Source organism: Pezoporus occidentalis, unplaced genomic scaffold, assembly GCF_034315485.1.
Source record: "Pezoporus occidentalis ecotype Australia unplaced genomic scaffold, CSIRO_AGI_Poc_V1 ctg26, whole genome shotgun sequence".
NCBI lineage: Eukaryota > Metazoa > Chordata > Aves > Psittaciformes > Psittacidae > Pezoporus > Pezoporus occidentalis.
The window spans coordinates 679727-701744 of NW_026914502.1; the positions used below are offsets into that span (position 1 = coordinate 679727).

General features: G+C 41.7%; 1 long non-coding RNA gene across 1 annotated transcript in view; it reads left to right on the forward strand.

Annotated features, from left to right (window-relative positions):
- Positions 1-61: 61 nt before the first annotated feature.
- LOC134166346 (uncharacterized) overlaps positions 62-22018 on the forward strand; it is a 37844-nt gene continuing 15887 nt past the window's right edge. Inside the window, exon 1 of the long non-coding RNA XR_009965835.1 lies at positions 62-472. This is a non-coding gene — a long non-coding RNA (uncharacterized LOC134166346). The remainder of the gene's footprint in view (positions 473-22018) is intronic.

Genomic DNA, 22018 nt, shown 5'->3' on the forward strand with positions numbered 1-22018 from the left:
CTGGGCACAGGTCTTTTCTTATTTTTTATTCTCAAGCTGCCATGAAACCCATGTATGCATTTTCAGAGGGTTCCACAGAGGGCACATAAAACCCCTGTTCCTGTGTCAGTGTCAGATCCCACAACTGGGAGGTAAAGGGAAGAAGGGCATTCTTCCCATTATAGTGATGCCTACCATCCATCCGTTACTAAAGGAAAAAATAAATTAAGAATCTTGTTAGACTGTTAGGTTCTGATTCATTAATAGTGGCTATACTATGTGTTTGGCTGTTAACTGAGAGAAAATGAAGGTCCATGAGAGAGCTGTGTATCGGCTGCCAATGACTGAGTACAAAATGGGTGTCATGTCTGCAGACAGGCAGATTCTTTTCAGGCAGAAGTGAAATTCACTCACCAGATGCACCATAAGGATAATGAAAGTGGATCTAGACACATGTCTACCAGGCAGTGAACTGACACCATCGATCCATTTGGTGCGAGTCATGAACAAGCCTTCAAATTGCAGGGCTGTTTTGTTACCGACCAAATCAAATCACTGATAGAGCACTTACAATGCCTATTCTCTGTTTGCAGTCGTACAATGACTCATCTGGGTCACCAGGATTAGTAACGTAACAAGTCCTTGTGTAGTTATGAGCTCAGGGTCCTCAATCTAAAATAAACGATGTGGGTTTTAAAGGTATTTTTTAATATCTGTAAAATAATGCTTTAGTAACTCAGACTGATTCCTCAGTATTGCAAATTAATGCTGACATCCTGGACAGAAAGACTGATTATCTGCCTTCCTTATCATAGTTATTTCTAAGAGTCTAAACCATGATATTAGGATTGTGCCATGTGGAAGACATGATATCCCAGAGCCATAATGACTCTTTTTATATGAAATGAAGTATGTTTCAAACTTTCTTCGTGTATCAGCTCAAATCTGTCCTAGAACTTGACATGGAATGCATACTGAACAGTAAGATTTCTTCAGTAGTATATAGTTATGGTATCTATTCAACAACCTCCCAGTAGGTCTAAACACAAATTCTTAATCCATTCTTTAGAATTTGGAACAGAGTTTTTTTTTATGGACTGTATTTGTTGATGAATTAAAGTTGTCGTGTTCATCTGCTGAGCTCAGAAACTGATCAGTTTTTAAATAGGTATTTGGACAGTAGATGGCCTAGGAGATGTTGAAGTTGTTAGAGTGCTTAAAGAAAAGTTGTTGGTTATTCAGTGAAATGAATCAATACTCTGCCAAATCTGTAATGAATCAACACCTCAGCATGAGGTTAGGAGTATCCATATTCTACAAACCCCGTGGTGTGTTGTCTTTTGGAGTAGGCATAAAACCCGTGAATAAACTGACTATTAGTCATTGAAGAGCCCCAGGGAACTTTAAGCTTAGAGATCTTGTAACAGATGGTCTGGGCAGAATTCTAACTAACTCATGTCTGATATTCATCTGCTGGTGTAAATCAGCACTGCTGCCCTGGGTTTGGTAATGCAGTAGGGATTTGTATCAAAAAGCTCCCTGGCCCTGCTTGCCTAACCCATCCCCTGTTCTTTTAGCTGAATATGCTATTCCTTTTCCCCTCCTCTACTGCAAACAGAAAGCAACTTCCCATTTACGGCTAATGGGAATCAGTCAGTGTATCTTCTGAAGGTCTCCTTATTACCTGTGGTTGAGTTATCTCCCAGGTATTCTACATATTTCAAGAATTTTGGTTGTTGAGAAGCTCAACATGGCCCAGCCCATGTGCTCACAGCCCAGAAACCCAACCATATTCTGGGCTGCATCAAAAGGAGCAGGTCCAGCAGGTCAAGGGAGGTGATTTTCCCCTTCTATTCCACGCTTATGACACCCCAGAGTACTGCGTTCAGCTCTGGAGCTCCACATAGAAGAAGGATGTGAACGTACTTGAGCAAATCCAGAGGAGGGCCACAGAGATGATCAGAGGGCTTGAGCACCTCTCCTGTGAAGAAACAGGGAACTGGGGTTGTTCACCCCAGAGAAGAGAAGGCTCCAGGGAGACCTTAGAGCGGCTTCCAGTACCTAAAAGGGACCTACAAGAAATCTGGAAAGGGACTTTTTACAAGGGCATGTAGTGACAGGACAAGGCATAATGGCTTTAAACTGAAAGGGTGTAGGTGAGACATTAGGAAGAAACTCTGTATTGTGAGGGTGGTGAGGCCCTGGCACAGGTTGCCCAGAGAAGCTGCGGCTGCCCTGTCCCTGGCAGTGTTCAAAGTAAGGTTGGACAGGCTTGGAGCACCCTGGTCTAGTGGAAGGTGTCCCTGCTTATGGCAGGGGGTTTGGAATTAGATGATCTTTAAGGTCTTTTCCAACCCAAATCCTTCTATGATTCTATGAACTTCCATGGGTAAAAAAGTGATACAAAAGCATAATCACCTGACCTTAAAGCAAGCTGTTTTTCTTTATACGCCAGTAGGGAAATGGAGGGCTGAAGTAAATGTCAAGTTCTACTAAATCACACTGTTAGCATTTTAACCTGGTGTATATAATTCAGCAAATTGCAGAGCAGGGCATAGTCAGGCTTCAAATCTCACCCGCTGCTACTGAAAAATTGTCACTCATAAGAAACTACCTAACTGCTAGTTACTGTGCCAGAGTATCTAAAATGTACAATTAATTATGGGGTAATAATTATAGTATCTCAGATACCTTTGCTGATAACTGAGCTTGACTTTTCAATAGCTGGTACTTCTCCAGTGTCATGATATCCAACTAGACTACTGTGAACCCTCTGAAGATAAAGCAACCTGAATGCAATTTGGTTCTAAGCCATCACTTAGCATTAAATTGTAGCCTTCTGAGGCTTAGGCATAGTGTGGTGTCATCTGGCATCTCCTGCCATTGCAGAAGTCTCTCTAGAGTCTTCACAATACTTCCCAAGAGAATAAGTAGTTTAGAGGCATTACCTACAACCTAGCTTAGACCTGCTTCACTGCACTAAGGGATCTGCCCCTTTCACAAATACATAAGAATTATAGGTATTATGTAGGCTTATTCTACAGCCGCTTCTTCTTTTCTCTCTGGTTTATGGTGCATTTTGTCCTTTTTTTCTTCTTGCTTCAGATAAATAATACTGAGCTTCTGTCTTAACATTTTCCAAATGAATCCCGACTGAAATGCAAGCATTCAGTGCAATCAGTTGATTGTTTTAATACATTATCATTCCTTATTTTTGAGTACCTTTGATAAAACTTACAGAATCGGTAGCCTGGAGACAAGAGGAGTGAGGAGTCATGTCATCTCTAGATCAAGTTTGTTACATGGAATTGGCAAGGCAATGCCTTTTTCATGAGTGCTTCATGACCTGGACCTTTCAATAGACTGGATGTGCCTAAAGCAGATAATTGGCAACCTTTCATTTACCCTTAGTTTTACTTCTTTTTGTTGTAAAAGGAAGAGGAGGAGGTTGAAGGTGATGAAAATTAATTATCCTTTGGGTTTAAGGAGGCCACTGAAGATTGTGAGAGAGGCTTCCTAGAACCAGGTTACTCATGAAACTCAGATGCAACAGTAATGTTCAGGAGCCAGAAGTCCCACTTTTTTTTTGTGGGCCTTTCCTTATTTTTGGGTTTTTATTCCCACATGGGGTGCCAGAACCACCCTTTGGCAGCCGAGGGTGCTCAAATTTTCATCTGCCACACAGTTCACAGCAATGATTAGCCTCTCAAATGTGGAGCTCACACCTCCCACTTGGCCCCTACTAACTGCTTCCCATGACACCCCTAACCAGCACAGCCCGTTGTCTTTTTCTTTTTGGTCTGGCACCACAGCACATGCAGTATCTTGTTCCTCCAGTGGAACCATGTGGAGCCTGCTTTGAGGAAGCATATTGGCAGCAGAAGGAAGGGAGGGTACTACCTATTGTTGCTTTATCACACTAGTTTTTATACTAATTATTGTAAAATGCTGTGCATCAGAGGAGCTGTATCAGTAGCATAAAAGTTGTTCATACCATTCTTCATGAGTGGCACTGTTCTGTGAGGGACAGTGGATCTTCCAGAGGCGAGATGGAGTTCACCCGAGAAGACTCAATGTTAAATAACTTCCACAGTATTATTATTTTTGTTACTGCAGTGCGTGGAAGTTGTAGTAACAGAACAGCCCCCCGCTGTGTTAGGGACCTTGCAAACAGAGTACAAAAAGACACTGTTTTTCCCAGAGAGTTTAAAACTAATTAGCCTTCTCCATTCCGGACATGGGCTCTGTACCTACAGCAAAGAAAAATCTTGTTTGCTTATTTATTAAATTTAGAATAGACAGCTCAGTTTATTTTTCCATTCAAAAGATGATGCCAAACTGAGTGCTAACATACATGAACTACAACCCCTCTGGTTTAATAGGGGAGGAAGGAGGCAAATGCTTGTGATTAATTTGGCTCATCCTGGTTGAAAAACAATAGAGATTTATCTTAGCTGGTCTTAAGTAGAGTGGATACTTTAAACACAAGCAAGCTACCTCTCAGGCTGTGGGTGATATATTATGTAGAATATGGTATGAAAAATTAGCCAGCACATTTACCAGACCCTCTAGGAAGCCCTGTGATTAAATTTAACATAGCTGACCCTGTTGTCCTACATCTAATGAGCCAGAATTGATAGAAATGTCCTTGATCCAGCTGGTGGGTTTTAGTGTCAGATTCTAGTGTTACATAGTTTATCCACCTTAACCCCACCAGTGATGCAATTGCTTAATGCACTGACCTGTCACCTTTCAAATGGTATTTTTGGTCTGCTTGGTGTAAAGTGAAATTAGACTCAGCTGCTTGCATAGGCAACGATATGTGGCTTTAACCTAAAAAAGCAAAGTCTGGGTTTTGCTCTGAGACCTGTACTCATGCAAAGGTGAGGGCTGCCCACTACCCAGTACAATAAATTTTGCTTCATAAGTGGTGGGAAGCATCTTGAGGACAGCTTCTGCAGGAACTGCCTGTGGCAAGGTGGTCAGTTCAGTTGAGCCAGATTTTCTATCTTTTCCTTTAGGTGATGGTCTTCATAGGGTGGACACTGCAGGCATTCGCAGAACAGTATTTTAAAGATGTTTAGATGTCCAATTTGATTTTGAGATGTAGAAATGGCTCTGACCCTGCAGTTTTGAAGTCACTGCTACTTAATCATCGACAGTGTCTATACAATCAAACCTCTGCAGCAGAAGAAAGAGGAGACTTTGAGTGTTACTACCAGTGTGCTACCTACTCTCCATTGAGTCAAAATAGCAACTTCTGGAGCTGGTTTGCTGCTCCTACAATTTTTGTGTGCTAAAGGTATTGCAGGAATTGTTCTGTATAAAGGCACAGGTATTCATGGAGGAATTAAGTCTGTTTGGTTTTGGGAATGGCAAATAGTTTGACCGATATCGTGTTTTAAGAAAGTTTTAGTTTTCAGACAGTCTTGGGGTCTGCTAGCTTCATTTTTCTAGTATTTATTTTTCAATTGGGATGGTGATTGAAATCCAGGAGTGGCTTCTTGTTCTTGCTGTTGTTTCCTCGGCTTGTTCATTTGCTGTTTGGCAGTCACAGTAGTGCACATCTCCCCAGCAGCTTTCTTGAACTCTGGGTTTAGAAAAAGCTGAAAGGCCTTGGTCCAGATAACACCTGATTGATTGTGTTCTGTTAAGCAAGTGTGTTTTCTGTCTGAAGATAGAGAGGTTGTTCTTATACTCCAAGTTAGACTCTAGAACGTTTAAGTAGGAGCATAAGCCCCTCAAAACACTGCGGTAGGGTTTCTGTTCTCATCCATAAATGGTAAAGGACCTGAGAAAACCTCCCTAATTCGGCATAAAGACCCTCTTTGAGTTCATCCATGTCTGGAGCTGATACAAATGAAAGGGTTATTTTTCTTGCTAGGCAGCATTTCAGTGGTGATGCTGTAACTGTCAGACTGAAGGAGATGATGGAAGGAGGGGCACTGAAAGTAAATGTCAAAGGGATAAAATATGGATAGGAGTAATTTAATTTTCCTTCTTTGTTGGGTCTTTTCATTTCATCTCGAAAGTGAATGCAAGCTCAGCTCCCAGATCTTCGCAAAATCATCCAGACATAATATAATTTGGGAAAATAAGTGGTCCACATTTTCTTGATGTGACGACATATGGATATTAGCATTTTTTCATTTCTCTGATCGATATACATAAAACATGCAGCAGGAAAACAAGTCATGCAATAGGACTCAGATTATTTTTTAATATTGTCAAGATTTTATCAGTCATCAAATGAGATAAAGGAAGGAGAAGTCAGTTTGAAATTGCATTGGACAGCAGCAAAACAGACTCTCTTCTCTTCTCTATTTGTGTCATCTTTTGGATTTCTTTTGTGAAGAGCTAACATTTTAGTAAGCACGGGGAATGGAAAAAGAGCAAGACTCTGCCTTGCTTCTCTGCAGTCCCTTTGCAAGAGCTACTCCTTTAATTTCCCAAAGGTTACCAGCACACTAACATCTTTTTTATTTTAATTTGAATTATGAAGAGTAGGAGCCAAGGGATCTTGCCCAAAGATCCTTCTTTTTTTTTCTCCCCCTCCTTGAACAGGAAATTCTTCACAATTAAGAATGTCTAATTGAAAAGCCTTTATGGTTTTTGTGCTGGCTTTTTTAGTTGTTTTTTTTCCCTCTTCCTAACTCACTTCATACATTAGTTTCTCTGACATGGCCACAAAGGATAAAATTTACTGTGTAATTGGATCATGACAGATGAAAAAAGATAATGGTCTGTATTAAGTTATTACTTTGCAAAGTTCCCAAGCATTTGTTCACCTGAAATGGGTCAAGTGTGGCAAAAGAATTAAGGGAATATAATTTGACTTTTCTGTAAAGAAAACATCAGAACACTCTCCTGCCTTCCAGCAAACAGCACAAATAACAAACAGAGGCAAAAAACGCTGATACAATTAAGGAGATAGATACAATGCATGTATCTCAAACTTGTAGTTAGGGCTGACTTAAACAGAATTTAATATACCAGACACATTGCATTGCAAGTGGATTCTCATTTCACCAAAACACTAACAGATGTTTAATCAATAAGATGGACCATAACGGGCAACACAATTAGTAGGTCCAAGAAATGTTCTTGTGTGATGTTAGAAAGCTGTAATTATGGACCAGATCTCATAAGTGTTTTGCACAGATGACACATAATACCAATATTCTAGCTTGCAGGAAAGACTGCATGGCACTTTTAATATGATTACAGGCACAGAGAGGTAACAACCCTGATCTTACAGAATGCATTTAAACAAATATCAAAATTGTCACTGAATTAAAAAGAAAGAACAAAAAAAAAAAAAAGAAAAGGCAAAAACCAGCTCCTTGGACCCAGTTCTTTTGCCATGTTTTAGCTCAGACAGGCACACACAACTCCCCCATCTTCCCCATCATGCCTCCCCTTATACCTTAAAGCAGAAGACTCGGAACTGCACTATCCTTCTCACCATTATCATGGGTGGCCTTGTATAGCTGCTGTGAGCAGTGGCTCTGCCAGCATGAGATGGGACAGGAGGCCTCAGCGGGAAAGGGAGTATCCAAAGCAGATGAGAGCCTCCTGTGGGTGCTCTAAATTACCTTTGAGGAGACAAGACTTCTAGGTCACACTGTTTTTCCATCACATAATAATTAGGCTTCCAGCTGATCAACAGCACATCATAGTCCCTATTATCATATTATCTTTTACTTAGCTCTTGTGGTAGAAGGGGGAGGTTTCCTGCATTTGGAGTAGCTAAATAAAATGAAAGTCCTAGTTGTGAATCCTGCTCTTGAGTCTCTCCAGCAGAGAGAAGCCATTACTTAGACAAGTGTTCTCCCATCTGCACCACATTTGGAAACTTAACACTCCTAAATTACTGGGATTTCAAAAAATGTTGCCTTTGTGCATGATTTTGAACTTCCATATTTAACAGTTTAAAGGGATCAATACAGCAGTGTTCAGCAATCTGGAATTGCTATACTTAACCTGTAATTACAGCTCTTTACTGAAACTTATAGCTAGGCTGAAACCCTTCAAATCTTAGATTAATCAGACTCAACATAACACCCCTGCCTATAAATTCCAGAAAGGTAGGTTTATTTCAATATAGTGAATCACAGAGGCTTTGGCAACAATCTGAAGAGCCTATTTTGTCCATGGGAAAGGGAAGGAAGAAATAAGGTTGGATGGATTACGCAGAGGGAAGAAAAATCCCCTTCAAAGGCATGTTCTACAGCATAATTAATAAATAGTCAACTGATTGCCTGGTGCAGTGATAGGCTTCATTGTAGCTAATGAAGCTTCATCAATGTATGCCAGCTGCGAATATGACCGATAATTCTTCATGTAAGATTTATAAATAGCACAGAGGAAATACATTGTCAGAAAATATGAACAGTAGCCCTATTAATGCATACTTTTAATTTAGTTATTCCCCAAAAGCGTACATCTCATTGCCATGGGCCTGACATAGTGCAAGTCATTTTACCCCGTGATGGATCCTCTAGGTGCATCCCATAATGAGTGTCCTGTTAAGTGCAGTCACAGGCTAACCCATGCATACACATGAGCCATACCAATGGTCAGCAGGGCCGAAGCCCCGGTGATAACAGCATCTGAACCTAATGAGCCCCTGCTCAGCCCCACTGACTTCACTCTGGATTGCACCCATCTACCAGTCAGTAGAGACCCCCACTACTCCGTGGGGTGAGGACCTTCATCCTGACCACCTGCACCTAAAAGAAAGGAGATATTGGTCCTCAAGGGGGTGTCACAGCTTCTTACCATAAACCTACAGCTGGCACAGGAACGGGTGTGAGGAAGACTGTGAGGATAATGGGGGGGGGGGGGGGGGAATAGAGTGCCTGTCTTAGCAGAGGAGACTGGGGAAAAGTTGGCTTGTTTAGCCTGGCAAAATGAAAGCTGAGATGGGGTCTGATTGCTATCTATAAATACATCGGGATGATAAACACCAAGGAAGGAGGGTGATTTAAGCCAAAGGACGATGTTGGCTCAGGAACAAATGAGTCTAAACAGGCAATGAATAAATTAGGAGAGGAAGGATTCTGAACACCAGAAGAGGGAGGCTCTGGAGCGTCCAGAGGGGACTAGTGGGAGCTTAACTCCTTCTGACACAGCATGTTGACAAGGGCATGTGCCAGCTGTGAGCTGGACTTGGTAAGCCAAATACTCACTTCCCATTCTCTGTCTGTCCCTTCTTAGCTGTCAAACAGGTGGATGGATCTGTCCCTAGATTCAGCCACTCCCCCTACTCAGAGACCTGTTCTGTGCACTTCTCTAGGTAGCATATGTTTTCTTTCATCACAAATGTCAGTAGTCTTCAGGTGTGAGGCACTCTTGGCTTTGGTAGGAACTGTGCTGTCTTCCAGAAGTCAGAAATTTAACTTACTCTGTGTATGAATATACATATAATTTTAAATAGGATGCCATTTTAAACGGTATCAAGTTTCATTAAATAGAAGTAAAAAAGCAGTTAAAATGTCAGAAGTTTGAAAAAAAGATAAAGAAGAATTTAATGTAATTCTGATACTGATTTGTTTTCATAAAAGCCTTTTTGGAAGCACTCAGACTGAATTTAAAAATATATTTTTATTATTTTTGATTGTTTGTTTAATGACCTTTTTTTTTTTTTCCTGGTCAGTATATAAAAACATAATTTATTGTAACTAACTCATGCAAACAGCCTTAAATGCAATTTCTGTGAATGGGAGCTCCTTCTAGTATTTCAGATGGCGTGTGCTACTAAGCCAAAATAGCTGGGATATTTTTTTACCTCCATTTTCCTGTCACTACAGTCCCTAATGAAGAGTCCCTCTCCAGCATCCTTATAGATACTGGAAGCTGCTCTGAGGTCTCCCCGCAGCCTTCTCTTCTCCAGGCTGAACAGCCCCAACTTCCTCAGCCTGTCTTCATACGGGAGGTGCTCCAGCCCCTGATCATCCTCGTGGCCTCCTCTGGACTTGTTCCAACAGTTCCATGTCCTTTTTATGTTGAGGACACCAGAACTGCGCACAATGCTCCAGGTGAGGTCTCACGAGAGCAGAGCAGAGGGGCAGGATCACGTCCTTTGACCTGCTGGTCACGCTCCTTTTCATGCAGCCCAGGATACGGTTGACTTTCTGGGCTGCGAGCGCACACTGAAGCCGGCTCATACTTAGACAAGGATGTTGTGTCTAGTCAGTTGCCTAAGATCAGCAACTCCATACCATTTTGTACATTGTGAGTCTTAGGACATGAAGGCGCTGCACAGTGTTGTACAGTAGAAAGACATCTGAGCTAGCTTTAGTTATCTTGGGTACTGAAGCAGAATAGCCACATTAGCATGATACAAAAGTAGAGTAAATTAGCCCTGGAAATGTTGCACCCATTACTGTCACTACCACTTACAATAATTAATGTTATTCATCTCTAGGCAGCAGATTAAAACTGAACTAACCCATTAGTAACTGAATGTCATTGCAACTGGAGGGTTGTTGGATTGCCTGTGTGAAGGTGGTGATTTCATTTCAGTTCCTATTGGCAAGTGGCCATGTTCTTCAAATGAATAATGAATGAATATACAACAAGCAAAATCTTGGCTCCCTGGAGCTCTCTATTAACTAAAATGAGGTAGGACGCAAACTCATCCGTATCAATTATTGAAAACTTTATCATGATACCAGATATTTCTGAGTTTGAATACAGAAAGGACTTGAGGGTTGAATGGATCATGGAGACTGAGGTGCCCCTTTGGAAAACAAAGGTCTTCACATACCCATTTATAAGTGTCTTAGCAGCTGAATGAATGTGTGCTCTGTTGCTGCTTGTTTGTACCGGTTTCTGTTTGTTTATTAAATGATCGGTTTCAATGAAACATACCCCATGAAGAACTAGTCTTGACAGAAATCACCCCTCAGTCGCAGCACGTGTAGTACTATAGTTAGTTTTATGCATTTCAGTGTAAGCACACACTAATCCAGTCTTTAACACTGTCCCCAAAAATATACCAAAGCTTATGTTTTAGGGACTCACTAGTCGCAAATTGCTAAGCATGGCTAGCAAAGAAAGCCTCAGCCATATTCAATACTATAAATAGGTACTGCAATTAGACAATAGTTAAGTCTTTTTAGCTGATTTACTTCATCTGTCTCTAGGGCAGTTTTCCAGACCTGACCGTTTTTATCCTTATACTTAGTTCTTATTTAACATATCCATAGGCAAGCTGACATGCTTTGACCCCCCTGAACGTGGTTGCTTCTTGCTTGCACTTTAATGAATGAGAAACAAGCAAGAGCTGAACTCCTTCTTGAAGGAAGAAAATAAGACTCATGCAGTGTAATAAAGAGAACTATGCAGAAGTTCTGTATGAAGTGTAACTCACTGCATTGATTCCTAGGTTATTTGCCACTGTTGAGTTGGGGTTTTAGTTTCTCGAGGACTTTTGTTGTTTTGTTTTCCTTTTTTTTCTCTTTTTGTTTAATGTGACTATTTCTGCACAGTGTACAAGACTAAAAATGGGCCACAATTTTAACACTAATGTGAGCTAACAACACGTAGCTGTCTGCAGAAAGTAACTATTGGGGGGGGGGGTGTTGCTAGACAGAGTAGTTAAGATAATAAATCAACCTTGTGGGCCTGGCAGAGCGGTGCTGAAGATGAAAGAATGACCTCTCTGAGCTACCTACAGTATAATTATCATCATTTGTATGAATGTGGAGCAGGAATCAGTTCCTTTGCATCACACTTGCTGGGTGCCTGGCATGCCACTCCTCTGGGAGAAGATAAACACATGGAAGAAAGTCTACTTCTCATTTACTTTCCAGCCATGGCACCTGATTGCTCCATGGTCTCTTTTTTGACCTCCTCAGCATACAGTCATGTCCTATTAGACTCTTAGGCTGTCATGTAAGCCGAGCAAGATACACTCAGATGTGGAATTTGAGGGAAAATCAATAACACACTGATTAGTGCACATGCTTCTCAAATGCTCAAATTTCCAAGCTGAAGTCCGTGAGTTCTCAGAGACAGGATGAAAGTATAAATAATTATGAAACTCCTACTGCTTCTCAGAAGCTTCTCTCTGCATTTTGCCTACAGTATTAATAGAGACACAGCCTTCTAACTGCATTATATACATGATGCTACATTTGAGTCTTGGTAAAGCACATTAATCAGCCATGTCTACAAATCATGACTGTGGCTTTTTTAGCTAACTGTGGATCTCAGTCATTTAAAATGTAACCCCTATGTGGTTCGCAGTATTACCCATGCTCATATTCAAGCAAGATGTTCATGCTGCATGCTGCAATGTGTAGACTCAGTAATGCTTTCAATATGTGAGGTGCTAATCCTGATAATAATTTTTTTCTATGCTTTATTTGTTCTTACTGAATGACTGAAACCCCTGGACTGGGACGTTGGAATATTTGCTTCTGCCTTTCACAGTCCCCTTTAGCTCCAGGAGCTCACCCGTAGAATGAAGCTTTAGATCAGAGTTTTAGACCCTGAGAAAGAAAGATTTAGCTGTGTCGGTGAAGGCGAGCACCATAGGTTTGTCCAGAAGGCTGCTCAAGAGGCAAGAAGTCTTCAGGGACAAATGGCAGGGCACATTATGGTGACAAAGCTGCAGGTGTCTATTTCCCACCAGAGGAAGATGGCGTTAAACTCTTTTTGGGATCTCTTTCGTGGAGACTGCCTGAACATAACGGGCTTGTCTCCCATGTGTCCTGCATTCATCATCTCTGCACAGGTCCTAAGAGCCTTCAACACAGCTCCAGCTGGTAGCCAGTGGCTTTGACTATGCCAGTAAGAATATATTAGATTGCTACAGGGGAGATTAGAGTAGAAAGGTATTACTTTTTCTCCCTGTGTTGCAAGGAAAGGATATGTTTCACAGCCTGTGCCAATTGGAGGCAAACTCTCCTGAGACTGCATTCTGTAAAGGAGTTCATTTACAGCAAAATAGTTACCCAGCAGTCAGACCCCTGACTCAGTCGCCATGCTCTTAGCAGTGCCTATTCAGTGCAGCAAGTTCAGTAAGCTGTAGAAAAAACCCACTGGAGAGACATGGGTACTGTATGACTAACTGAAGCTCTGTCAAAGAGAGAAAAGAAGTTTTCTGTCCTTAATGCGGCAGTAAATCCCATATTATACAAAGTGCAGGAGCAATAGAAGTGGAATGGCACCTCACACCTCAACACAAGGTGGTGGCATGACCTAGTGGGTAGGGAAGCTCTTGGTAATCCTTTCTGCTGTTTTCTTCCCTACAGACACCAAAATGCCTCTGAATTCACAAAGTCCTTGTTGGGATTTTCTTTTTCAGTTGTTCCTTTTGACAAGACACAGCTGGCACTTCTATTCAGCATCCATCAGTAAACCGGTTGCAATGCCTTACTGCAGTGTTTTTGTCTCCATTGTTGCACTGCTTTCTGTTGTGCTGGCTGTAAATGAATCGATTTGTGCAATTATCACTGGAGCTGTGAAGTGCCTAACAACAGGCAAAACAGGAGCCTGTGCGCTGTGGCAACTAGATGCACAAAATGATGCAACCAGGTTGGGGGGCGTCATGTCATGCAGCATCTGACGTTTTCATGAGCAGAAGTAGAATACACTCATTGCAGGTATTTGGAGGTATTATAGCAGTAAAGCTCTCAGCCATCAAATTCAGTAAGTATACGAAAGGTACCACTCATAATAAGTTTAACAAAGATTTCTGTTGTGTGCCGTTTGGCTTCAGTGTGAAGTATGTGCATGAGAATCAGTAGAACTGGTGTTTGAAGTAGGCATTGGCTAACATAAAACCTTACATAAAAGTGAGACCAACCAAGCACTATTTTACCCAAATAAATGGAAGTTGTTTGGTCTGCCTTCAAAGGAAAAAATGGCAATCTGAGCACTTTGCTGGCACAAGGGAAACCATGTGAGAAGGCACACAGGGATAGTGCAATTTGACAGCAAGTAGGCTTGCATTTGAAGCCTGTGATAGCTGGAAATTAAAAGGGGCCACAAGCTAGACTCAGCTTGTACACAAATGCAACTAAGAGCATGTTGCAGAGATCCAAGCCTCCAAAACACATGCAGAAAATGCAGGGCCACAGTTCAAAGTCATTGACCTCAACTGTTTGGTGTTGTCCAGCTTAATGAGGCTTTTTTTCCTAGCCCAGGTGGTTTTATTTCATGAATAGTAGGCATTGTGCTGGGAAAGAGTTCTTCAGTCTTGGAGCACTGATAAGGAACCCTGTGCTAAGATGCTGTCCTGCCCTTAAAGAGGGTCTCAGACTGAGGTATTCATGCATGCCTGTCTGCATTTAGGATCCAGCACCAGTAGCCACTAAATAAGATTTCTCATGGTTTTCCACTGAATTCAGTGGAACTGCTCATGTGTGTAACTGTTACTCAGCTGTATGTATAGTGTCAGGACCTCAGACATGATGGACAAGTTAATTATAAATAGGTCAAACTGTGATGAAGCTCAAGTTGCAGTTGTAAAGTTTGCATTAGTTATTAAATATTCAAGTTGCTGTCATAGTTGAACTGATTGCTCTAAGGTTACAAAGCAAGTTTCTAATATTTATGACATCTCTTGTTCACTTCTTCTTGACACTGTCTTGAACTAATGGAGACGAGGTGATGGATTTTCTTGTTTTTTTCAAGCATCTATCACCCTCATGGCTTAATATTAGCTTAGTGCTGTGGAAGGCAAGAATGTGGGGATATACACTTTAGGGTTGAAAAGTTTAGGAGCAAACAGTTCTTATTTTGTGGTAGGTACACAGTCAGTACAGTGCAAATAAGTCATAACATATGCTACATTAGAGGACCTTCAAATTTTTGCTTGTTCTGCTTTTCCTCTTTGTCCTACTCCCATCACACCAAATTCTTTCAACTATAGATAATAAGGGGTGCATGCAAGGTAGATTCCTAAATTGAGCTATCATTTATATGACAAACGTCTGTTCTCTTTTGGCTTTTAAGAATAGAAACAACCTCAGGCCTTTAGATTTGTACTAACAAACAGCTGGCACTGACTGCCCCTCCCATCACCGCCAGGTTAAATGATGTTCTGATATGTATGAATGCACAAAGTCACAGGTCTCATTTATCTCCAGACCTGAGGTCCCATTATCATGTCAGCCCACGTGCTCAACCTGAAATCCTTAAGGAGAGAAATTAAAGAAAAAGGTGTAAGAGAACAAATACCCCTTAATCAATTGCCCTCTGACATCTCTCACTCAGAGTTTGTAGGTTGCATAAACGAATTAGTGTAATGAGCTCAACATGTACAGCAGATGGCAGGGACATTGTAATAAAAGTAGATGAAATAAAATCTCAAATAATTTGCTATGATTTATAACCATTGATCCCACTAAAGCATTTCTCTTTCTTCAGGGAGGGGAGTAAAAAAGGAAACATTAGCTAGGTGCTTTATTATATACTGTATAATTATTTTTTCCCTAGCGTACGAGGCTGACAAAAGCATTGCGCAGAGAAAATCCCCAAACATTCAGGTAAAAAGCCTTTTATATAAAAGTTTAAATAAATTTTCTACCTATTCCAAGGAATTTAAATAAGATTTCAAAGTGATATTTTAAACAAAACTTCTTTATGAAGTGATTTTTGGGGAAAAACTACATATCTAAATCTCTCAGCTTTATGGAGCATATCCATCTGCATCAGTCACATTGCATTATGTAGTTTCACAAAATGTTGTAACATCTGAAAGGACATATTTTGCCTGAAAACCATTTTTACTTAAGTGGTAGGGTATGTTGCTCACAAGGAAAGCGAGATTAGCTGACAAGGTATGACAATATAAAGCTGAAGGGAAAAGAGAAAAAACAAAGACAGAAACTTAATTCAACTGTCCCTCAGAAATAATATATTCTGAAGCAAGGGGCAAAAATTTCTAAAGAACAGTATGCTTGCACATGTATTAGCAAGCAATAGAAGCTATCAAAGCCCTGATTCAAGCAAGCTCAAATCTCGGATCCCAGCTCAGAAAACCCTTTTTTCTGATGAGGACTGCACGTATGTCATTGTGATCTCTACAGTGAAGAGTTTCATTTATAAAGCCCACTCCAAAGCCCAGAAGATGAAAGAAATAACATCTATAAAAGGTTTAAGCATACGTGAGTTATCTGCTGGTTACGTGCTTCCCAATTCAGGGAACTGTTTGCAGAGCTTAACTCTGTCTTTATGCTAGCATTTATTTAATACAGCTGACCTCGAAGCTGCTTCAGCACACAGTGAAAGCTACACACCAAATTAAAGCTGTCATGCAGTCTTAGGGCCATTTAAAATTCTTTAACCTATTAGTATAGCTGACAATTAATTTAAGTAAAGAGTACTTACACCTGTTAATTTTCAGAGCTGAACGATGTCTCGTATACAGCAAACAGGAGAGTTAGTCAAAGGTGGTTTAATTCCCCCAAACACAAACAGCCGATTCACACCAACAGCTGTACATCTTTCCCTTGCTGAGAGGAGAGGGGTTTGCAGACCCCCCTTGGACAGGCCCCACTGATATAAACATGGGGACAAAGGTTATAAGTCTACTTGATTGGGTGGTGACTGAATATTGCCAAATTAGTATTCCTGGGTTTATTAACAGTTACATCAGCCACATTAGTATTATGTACTTTCCACATACAGTTTTCCACTAAAGTTCCCAACTGGAGAGTGGTATCTCATTCTGCTAGGTGCTGTACCAACCCCTCAGAGGGTCATCTGTTGAAGGACAGCACTTGTCTGAAATGAATTTTACTCTCCCAGGAGCAACTACAACCTGTGCAAAGGAAGGGGACATCATTTCTTAGGGAATTTTGGTGCTGCTTCCCCTTTCCTTGATAAAATACTCCTGCATTTAAAAAAATAAACTGTTTTGTCACTGGTTTAGAAAGTTTTGTTTGAAGCTCTCACAGAATCATTCTGCTTCCTGTGAGTAAAGATTCAGTACTAAGAAATAATGGCATTTTTCTCACTCGAAACTTCAGTGAGAAACCTTTTCTGAAACCTCTCCCTACCAAAACCAAACAAAAACCACAAGTGACAGGCTGTCATTACAACAATGCAGGAGAGGAAAATGAAGAAGCAAGAGAGGCTGCAGCACAGGAAGGCTGAGGTTTTGCTGTGTTCACCTCCTGGCATGCTATTTTTACCTAGCCTTGAGGTGAGGTACCGTTGCGCCAGGGGAAGTGAAGGTCCCTCAGACGTGTGAGCGAGAAAGGCAGCAGATCCTGCTGCCGGCATTGCCCCAGAGGAGGGAATGGCCAAGCTGGGCAGAGATGAGGGAAGGACAGTTTGAGTGGGTAGGGTGCCCTGGACAAAGCTCCTTACCTTGTGAACACAAAGAGCAGTAACCAGCACTAACTGGCACCCTGATGGGTACTTGCAGCTGAGCTTCCAAGGCACATACAAGGAAGACGCAGCTACTCCTGTGTCTACAGAGTTGTTTGTAAGACACCCTCCAGTTCTTCATGGGGAAATCTGCAGAACTGCTCAAAGTACTTTGCTAGCCAGGCCTGTAGATTTCTTAGTGTCTTAGCATTTAATTTTAATGGAGCCATATGCACCACAGCTTCTAAGCCCAAGGACTAAATTCTTTCAATTCCTCCCTAAAGTTTCTTAATAAATTGGAAGTCTGCCCTTCCTTTTGCTGTCAGTGGAGTGATACCTCCTATGACCATCATGTTTTGTGCTCTGATATGAAAATCTTTCTTGCCCACCACCATTCCCAGCCAACAGGGAGGCACGAGCACCGGTTGTCAGGGAGAGCTCTGTCCTCTGCTCCTTAGCCAGAGTCGGCATCTGGCATGGAGCTAGCTTTATATGAGGTGTCTCAAAAAAAAGGAATTGGGTTCTGTCTGACCAAAGCTTCCTTCCAGTAACATTTCAAACTGAAATATTATTGAGAAATGACTGCCTGTCAATTCAGAAGGTTCATTTGGAAGCAGATGGGTGGGAAGAAACTTGCTCAAACTGTTATCAAACAGGTCTGTCAGACCAGTGAGCATCACTTCAGAATACGGAGGTTATCTATAGATGTGAAGGGGCTATCTGAGTGTGACCTGCTACTGTATTTTAGGCTACCTCTGTCTTCTAACCCATGCCTTGAATCTGGATTCTGCAAGTGGCTTTTTTGCAAGGTCTTTGTATTCTGTTTTCTTGATGCATCCTCAGGCAAGCAACTATATCCCTGCTGTCTTGTTCCTCACAGCTATACCTATGCCACAGCACACTATGGAAGGTTTGCAGCACGAATGGGGAATGCTGCTGAAAAGTCTTTGTTTTCCAACACCCTTTGTCTCATTTAGAAGTCATAATGAAAATGTAAGAGAGGAGCAGAACTCCATTCTTTCTTTCTTAATTAAAAAAAAAAAACAAAAATCAAGGCAACAGAGGCCTCTGCCCCCAAGCCAATAAAACAAAAAGGGCTGCAGATGAACCTTTAGGAATGAAGACTCGAGGGCAAATTCTGAACAAAACAGAGATGCTTTTAATTTTTCATGAACATTTTATCGCTTTATTCTTTTATCAAACATTTTTACTGCCTTTCCTTCCACATATTTAACCTTCTGTTAAAGTTTTTGTTACAGCAGCTTTTAAAAATTAATGCATTACAGAGAGGCAAAAATACCCCCAAAACCCCACCCTCGCGTAACCACATTTATTCACACTTCAGTGCAGCCTAAGGATGGTGGTTTTATGACAGTCCTTGAAGAATGTCTCCTGGGACATTGCTCCCAAGAGAAGTGGTGGCTTCAAGGCTGGTATGAAATCAAGCTATGATAAAAGCAAGGTAGCATTGGTTGAGTGCTGGGAGTGCTCCAGCTTATTGTCCTGCGCTGTCTGAACCCTCAGCACACCCGCTTTCATGCAAGTAAGTTTTTACAGTAGCTGAAAAGGTTGTCACTCTGAGATAAGTCCTACTTTTCCAGGACTGGACCAACAAAAACCTCCTGTAGCTTGAGTAAATGAGAGAATTGTTTCTCTGCTTTGGGATTCTTAACAGGTCAGAGCAGCAGAAATCACCAGCAGTTAGGAACAACTGAAAATAAGCCATTGAGAAAAAAAGAAATAAGGTAAAGGAAGGGAGCCATAGCTGGGTCTTTAGTATTGTTTAGCTTCCAACAAGCCCTCATGGCTCTTTCTGCAACCTTATTTTTCAGACCTCTCCCCTCCCACTGTGTTAATGAGGCAGAAAGTGACCTGCCTGCTTATTTTCTGGCTTCATACTTAGCAACGGGGCAACATGCTGAACAGCTGACTGTGTGCACTGTATTGTGGATCAGATCCACGCGCTATGTGACTGACGATTGTAACATCTCTGAAACGGTATGCACCAAGTTCCAGATTTCTCTTTGCTTTGGGTAGATAATGGCATTTTCTCTCGAGCAAGCTTTTCTTTCCTTTCTCCGACAGCGTGATCATCAGGCATCGCGCAGAAGTGGCACATATATTATTCTAACTAACTCCCTTAGATTTAAGGAGGAACGCCTCTGTAACTGCATGGAGCTCAATAGAAAACCCCAGTGAACTCCATCCATTTCACTTCCATCAATATCTGGAAGCTATGAGCAGCTTGCACACAGGCCAGCTCCATTTGCAGGGCAGCTCTGCACTGTTTCTTGGAGCGAGGCTTTTTACCCCCACCTTTCTTTCTCTTGCAGCCTGTGGCCTTTGTCTCCCATGCTTTTTCCCATTCATGAATGTTACTGGGGAGTCTTGAGTATAGACTGAGGACGGTATTGCCAGTGGTGGTGCCTCTAGGAGAAAGTGCCTGGGATGTCGGATCTGTGAGCACCAGTTACGTGGTTCTCTCTCTGCCCCTCTGCAGGAAGTTTTTCTTCTGTCCAGCATGTGTTCCTCACCTGCTTTACAGAAGCTGCCTGTGTTTGCCTTTGGCGTATCTGTGTGGCCGCAGTAAATGTGCAGGCTCCGGGCGGTGGGAGAAGCGTGTAACTGGGCAGTGGGAGTTGTGGGCAGCTGATGCAGACAGAGGATGAGGTGTGCTCATGATCTAAGTGAGCACACTGTGAGAAGGAAAAGCTAAGAAACAGAACAGAATATAACCCATGGTTTGGAGTAATACTGCTTTTGCCCCAGCTCTGAACACAACTGCATCTTCCTTTTTCCTCTTTAGCAAAATCCCACAGAGATTCCCTTGGAGAGCACAGTGGGCTAGGAAGAAGTAAATCTGCAGCTGGAAACCAATTGCTTTCCATTTTATGAGCTTTCCAGCTCCTTCCAAGATCAACACGGTAAAACAATACAGCTGCATACCTGCAGACAGCATAATGGCAGAGCAAGTTGCTCTCACAGAAGAAATGCTGTGCTGCTGTACCCAGAAGACACTTTCAAAACTCCACGAGAGAGCTGTGTGGATTGCTTTGACACAGATAGGAAAAGCATTTCTTTGTGCATAAGGTGAAGTGAAAGCTTTTAAACCATGAAATAAGCTACAAGTTATATGTTTAAGTCTTCTGAGACATAGCAGGCTTCCAAATCAAGTAACAAGCCTTAAACTAGGGGACCCAATCAGACATAGTTGAGAAAGGAGCTGAACCTAATGCACGATTCCTCTCCCTAGTGCATACTAAATTACATTTCACATCCATATAGCCTCAAGCTTCAGCATTTCTTAGGTCAAAATATATGAACAGGTTAAATTCTGAGATGACACTAACTTAATGCAATAATTATCTTTGAAAATATTAACTATTTCCTGACCAGCTTTTGTCAAAGCATGTGTACTCAGCAGTGTACTAATGTTCATAGCACTGTGGGCATTCACAGTGTATTCCTTTGGCTACATCAGAAAAGGTTCCCAAAAAGAATCAGTTTTTGTTCCCAGCTCTTTCCTGACATCGTATGTTGCCTTGCAGAGGGTACTGGACATTTTGCTTTCCTCAGAGAGATGTTTCTGCTGTGACTGAATTGGGGCACCCTGATCTCCCCTGTAGCATCTCAGTGATTCCATAACCTAAGCAGCAACAGGAACGTCTCTTAAAAGGCCGTGCTGAGCTGTATGCAACTACTACACATCTAACTGCTACCGTGTGTCACTGCGTGTGCTGTGTAAATACGCATGTGCTGCTTCAGCTTCTCAACCTCCAGGTTCTGAAGTACAGCAAAGGTCACAGCTACGTTGAATCTCTGATAAAGGCCAGCAGAAAAGATCCCTGAGGAATGCTAGCTTCACGTGAAACCCAAAGCATCCATTGTGTTAACTCGGTTTAACTGCACATTGATGAAGAATCATTTGGATTTTTTTTCCCCAATTAGAGGGTGCCATGTGCAGTGCACCCCACCAAGCAGGAATCAGGGAGAGCTACCCTGGGACTTCTCACTGACAGTAAAGGTGGCAAACTGTCCTCATTAGAATGCAGCCTGCTAAGAGAAGTCTAAGTAAGGCTTTGCATTAAGAAAGGAAAGAGTCTGTGCCCCAGAATACTGATTGCTGTGAACAGCAATGCTACAGTGGAAGGCATTAGGTGGGAGATTGCTTTTGAGAGCAGAGTATAAAGAGGTTTTGGCTGTTTCAGGTCAAACACTTGATTTTAAGGGTCTCCTAATTGATTTGTACTCTGAACCTGGAGTGAGCATCTTTCTACTTTTCACAATGATGGCCTCAGGAATTGCATTTTCTCTTCAGGACTACTGCTTTAAAAATCAGGCATAATCTTGAGCTACCAAGTTCATACCTCAAACTGAACTTGCCTTGCAAGACCACTTCAGAACTTTGGTTTGGCACTTACAGGAATTTAATGGTATGGGAGCAGACCCCAGAGAAACAACTGCCGACCGACAAGGTTCACAGCTCAGCCTGATCTCCAGAAGGTCATAGCTTTGAGGGCTTAGGCTTAGCTTTCTCTCTGGTCTCCAAGGAGGTATGACTATGTTAGTCAATCCACAGCTTTTTCATGAAAAGAAGTCCATCAAAAAAGCATCACTGCCTCTAGCCTGAGTACTGTAGTTGTTAAGTGCAACTGCATACAAATTGCTTCCCCCTCTGCAATATGTCCTTACATCTGTCAGCATTGAT